Genomic DNA, 5,385 nt, shown 5'->3' with positions numbered 1-5,385 from the left:
AGGTTTAAAATTCGATTATGCGTAATAATCGGTTATCCCATAAGATCTCATTACTGTCGTATTTAGATTAAACGCTTGTATATATACCTAAAATTTTGTAACATATTCTAGTGCGAAATTGTCTGGCGAATCTATTGGCGTTTGAATTCTTCGTTTCTGACTGTAACTTTTCGAGTTATCGCAATCTTAATGTTTAAAATTCGATTATGCGTAATAATCGATTTTCCCATAAGATATCATTATTGTCGTATTTAGATTTAACGCTTATATATATACCAAAAATTTTGTAACATATTCTAGTTCGAAATTGTATGACGAATCTAATGGCGTTTGAATTTTTCGTTTCTGACTGTAATATTTCGAGTTATCGCAATCTTAAAGTTTAAAATTCGATTTTGCGTAAGTATCGGTTTTTCCATAAGATTTCATTACTGTCGTATGTAGATTGAACTGATAAATAAAAAGTTTATTAAAAAAAAATAAATAAATAAACGGCCATATTACGCTTAAAGTACCGGTTTTCGTCCGAAGTGAAGTGGCGTCGGGCCCTGATAGTACTTCGGACGGAGACGACTTGTGAACACCGAGTGCTGTTACACTTATATTTTTCTTTGTTTTTTGTTTTATCTAATGCCGAAGTGAGCGTTCTGTTATCTTATTTTTTTTTTCAATTGTCTCGACCAGGCGCGGTTTAATTTTAAACAACTGCCAGTCGTTGTAGAATGCCGAAGCGTCGCATTGTAGTTTCGTTAGCGCGACACACAACGCTTTGCAAGAGCGAAACTAAATTAGTCGGACTGGCTGTCTCGCGCTGTATTACGTACATCATCGTGTGTTAAACGATTCGGCTTACCGCATTACCTACCGGTTTCATTGCAATTGCTTTGCTTTCGAACAGAAAAACAGTGCGTGGTTCGAAACCCTTCGGAATTACCAGTTACACCGGAAGTGGCATCGTACTATACGTTTCAAACGGCGTGTTTTTATTCTTTAGTGAAAGACGACATTTCCGGAAAGCATGTTCGATTTTTCCAGAGCCTCGTGTTAATTCCCCGTCGTCGAAAAATAAAAAAAAAAAAACTTTATGCGACATTCAATAAGAAAATACTACAGAAGAGACGAGCCAGCCAGGATTCGAACCTGGAATCTTCTGATCCGTACTCAGACGCGTTATCCGTTGCGCCACTGGCTTTCGCTATATTTCTTACACGCCTTATTTAAGCGTCATTCGTTTTTCCGAAGTGATCGAAACGACTGACCCGTTTAAGTATGGCGTCGTACAGCAAATTTTGCATTTTTACTTATGGCAGGAGCAAATCACGTGACCTACACTATATTGGGTTCAATTCCTTATTTGCAGACTAACAGAAACTCGTTTAATAATCGTTGTACACACACGTCAGCTGATCGAATTGGAAAAAGAAATAAATAACCTTATTTTTTCCAATTAACACGTAACAAAGAAAGTCGACAATTGCAATTTCATTGTTGTGCTCTTTTTGTTGCGAAGAGTGCGATTCTNGGCCCTCGCTACCTTTCTTACACGCTTAATTTAAGCGTCATTCGCCTTTCCGAAGTGATCGAAACGACTGACCCGTTCAAGTATGGCGTCGTACAGCAAATTCGGAATTTTTACTTATGGCACGAGCAAATCACGTGACCTGCACTCTCCCGGGTTCAATTCCTTATTTGCAGACTAACAGGGGCTCGTTTAATAATCGTTGTACACACACGTCGGTTGATCTGATTGGAAAAAAATATATATAATAAATAATTTAATTATTGTGATTAACACGTAACAAAGTAATAAAGAATGTCGACAATTGCAATTTTATTGTTGTGCTCTTTTTGTTGCGAAGAGTGCGATTTTTGCAAAGTTATTAAAGTGCAAACCAAATCAATGTATTTCGAAAAATTAAACGAATGTACGATACATTTTTATATCACTAGTGATTTGTTACAATATTGCACTAGAAAGTATTAAAATATTCTATTAAGATGTTTAAATTTTTTATTCAGATGCAATCTTATGCGAAAAACTTCAAAAAACAAAATGGCGCTCTCACATTAATTAATAAATTTCGAAAACCTTAATTTATAAATAAAATTTATTCATGATTTTTGTTTCGAGCCACTATACTTTACTAAAATGTTTCAAATTATTGTGGATAAATATTTAAATATTTTGTTTAGACGCGATCATACGTTAAAATCGAAAAAAACGAAAAATGTAAAAAGGAATTACTGACGATAACAGTTAATGTATTTCGTAAAATGAGATATATCTATGACAGATTTTTATATTATTTCTGTAGTTTTTTGAGACAATACTGCACTAGAAAGTACTAAAATATTTTATATAAATGTTAAATTTTATCGACTAGACGCGATTTAATGCGAAAAACTCTAAAAACAAAATGGCGACTTTTTGATTACATTATCAATTATATTTCGAAAAATTGTTATATTTCGAAAAATTGAATTTATAAACGAAAGTTTATATGTTTCTTTTTCAGACACTATACTTTACTAAAAAGTACCAAACTATAGCGGATAAATAGTTAAATATTTTTTTCAGACGCGATCATTCGTTAAAATCGAAAAAAACGAAGAACGAAATAACTACTTACTGACTTTGTCAATCAATGTATTTTTCCATAAATTGGATTTAGTTACGAAAGGTTTTTAATGTCACTTGTCAATTGTCACAATACCTTACTAGAAAGTAAAAAAACATTTTAGATAAATATTTAAATTATTTTTACAGACGCTATCGTATGCCAAAAACGATAAAAATGGGATATCGACTACCTTAGTATATGAACCCTATATTTTTTAAAATTGAATTTATGAACAAAAGTTTTTCATTTTATTAGTTTCGTGACACTATATTTCACTAAAATGTTTTAAAGCATTCAGGATACAAATTTAAACGGTTTTACAGACGCTATCGTATGCCAAAAACGATAAAAATGGGATATCGACTACCTTAGTATATGAACCCTATATTTTTTAAAATTGAATTTATGAACAAAAGTTTTTCATTTTATTAGTTTCGTGACACTATATTTCACTAAAATGTTTTAAAGCATTCAGGATACAAATTTAAACGGTTTGTTTAGACGCGATCATATGTCAAGAATAAAAAAATGGAGAACGAAATTTCTATTTTTCGTTATAAAAATTAATGTATTTTGAAAAATTGATTTTAAGTACAGAAGTTTTTTATGTCAGAAGTTTAAGTCGCGATCGTCTTTCATTGTGTTCGTTCCAGGAAGGTTTGAGTACCAGTGTCTTTCGTCCTGATTTTTATTGAGGCGAAACTGGTAGAAGACATAAGACTGTTTCAGCTTCTATAGTCCAGAATGATCGTCGCATATCATCATCTGACATCATATTAAGAATTTGTTTAGGTAAGAACTATTTACCTTTATGTTATAATAGTAAACTATTAATAGAAAGAAACCTTAATATTAATTGTACATAAAATAGTATTAATATTCCAACACTAACGAATAAGATACAAAGACGATAAGGACAGAATAATTATAAGGAACATAAGGAAAAAGAAGAACTCTACCACATGTCCATCGTAATCCTTTGTGACATCTCAAGAACTCTACTGTGACTAAGTATGTAAGAGAAAAAATCCTGTATATTGTTAATACCTACATGTTGAGTACACTAATGGTGTTGTTTTTTATAGTCTTCAAAGTATAGTAGAGTTTAAATAAGACAGTCTATGTCTGAAGCGTGAAGAAGTGAGATTAAATATTCAACCTGGTATCTGAAATAATCAAGTATATAGAGTATGATTCCCGTTGGAAAAAATGCATACAGAGAAGGAATTTTTTAAAAAATGTTGACTGAGGAGGGGCAAAAACGGAGCCCGAAACGTGTATAGAAACGCGTCTCAACAAAAGCTGGAATAAATGAATGAGTCATGCCATGTGTTGATTACTGTGCTACATTGCAGTTTTTTAAACACACAAATCATATTAAGAGATATTTCTGAGTGCAATAGCCTTTGTAAACTTTTTCACTGTAGAGGTTACGATCGCGACGTAGTTACTAGCTAGATCGCCGTTATAGACAGATTTATGTTTTATTTGCATCTAAGCAATAATCAGTAACTTCTTCATGTATTCTCATGTAAATTAGCTATAGATATATAATAAACCTTTATTTTGTTATTTGTTCAACCTGTCTCCTGTCTATCCCAGGAAACCTGTCGACTTACCGAAGCACTCCCCACTTGTTTTGCCCTCTTTGCCATCAGAACAACTCCGAGATCGGGTTTTACCAGTTCGTGCAGATTAAGTGGTTAGGATGAAATTAACCCCTAAACACCTGGTTATCTCACATATAATGTACACATACAACAATTTATCATTTATACATATAAGAAAGACATTGGCCGTACACGAGGTGTTTAGCCAGTGGAAAAGAGAGTAAAGAAAAGGGGGGAAGGAGGGCGAGGAGATACACAATAGAGAAAGATAGGATCCCTCTGAACGGCATACGTATGGCTACAGTATCCTCTATGTTTGATGTAGGCGTGCAGTTTTTAGGCAGCAAGACCGAAGTTTCCGAAGTGTTTAAAAAGAAACCTGAGTGTAGCGAACACCAATAATTGAATGCCGCCACTAATAGCTGAGTGTACTGTACAAGTTAGTGCCAAGTGCCTGTTAGTAGGAAGACTTATATCTACTTAATATTAATAAAATTGAACAGAATTGCGAATTTTAATACTAGTTAACAGCTAGACAGACAGCGCGAAAAGCAAACGAACACAATGACAAACTAAATGAGATGAAGGGACTGACAGGAACAAACAAGCAAGATCCCAAAATTTATTTATATATTTTATTATTTTTTTATTTAGTTAGTTATTTATTTATTTTTTAAACTGAAAAAACTAAAGTGTAAACTAAGTAAAAACTTTTTTAAACTGAAAAACTAAGTGAAATGGTGTTTGGTCCTCCTGAATACTACAATCGCATTGTGGATTGTCCCCAAGGTTAAATTTAGGTAAGTATTGATTAATTAAAGTTGTCGTGTCCTGTAAGTAGTTGAGTGAGGGTGTGACTAGGGTAAAAGTGGCGAAGAATCGCAGTAGTGTCAACCTTGAGTATGAAAGTGTAGGTGAGACTACCAGTAGTGTCGCAATCCCAGCTGGCTTGCCAGACAATGAAGATTTGCTTCTTGACATGATTGTTGATGTACGATGTAGGAATGTAACTGAAAATACTAGTGACTAAAGATTTTGCAGCTTGTTTTGTAAGACGATTAGCGGTCTCGTTGCGAAAAACCCTCGCATGACACGGGATCCATTGGAAATCTTTTCTAATGTTGTCTAAGTGTCTGAGAATTTGGAATATGGTT

At 33.5% G+C, this 5,385-nt stretch overlaps 1 long non-coding RNA gene and 1 other non-coding gene across 2 annotated transcripts in view; one reads left to right on the top strand and one right to left on the bottom strand.

Annotated features, from left to right (window-relative positions):
• Positions 1-3,868, top strand: part of LOC111621210 — an 11,636-nt gene extending 7,768 nt beyond the window's left edge. Inside the window, exons 2-4 of the long non-coding RNA XR_002756026.1 lie at positions 3,275-3,413; positions 3,493-3,632; positions 3,707-3,868. This is a non-coding gene — a long non-coding RNA (uncharacterized LOC111621210). The remainder of the gene's footprint in view (positions 1-3,274; positions 3,414-3,492; positions 3,633-3,706) is intronic.
• Trnar-acg lies at positions 1,120-1,192 on the bottom strand. The gene has a single exon. It is a non-coding gene; the product is annotated as a tRNA-Arg (tRNA).
• Positions 3,869-5,385: the final 1,517 nt, after the last annotated feature.

This window comes from Centruroides sculpturatus, unplaced genomic scaffold (assembly GCF_000671375.1).
Source record: "Centruroides sculpturatus isolate CEXI.00-Female unplaced genomic scaffold, Cexi_2.0 scaffold211, whole genome shotgun sequence".
Classification (NCBI taxonomy): Eukaryota; Metazoa; Arthropoda; class Arachnida; order Scorpiones; family Buthidae; genus Centruroides; species Centruroides sculpturatus.
The sequence above is the reverse complement of the archived record's forward strand: the minus strand, read 5'-3'. Positions and strand labels throughout refer to the sequence as shown.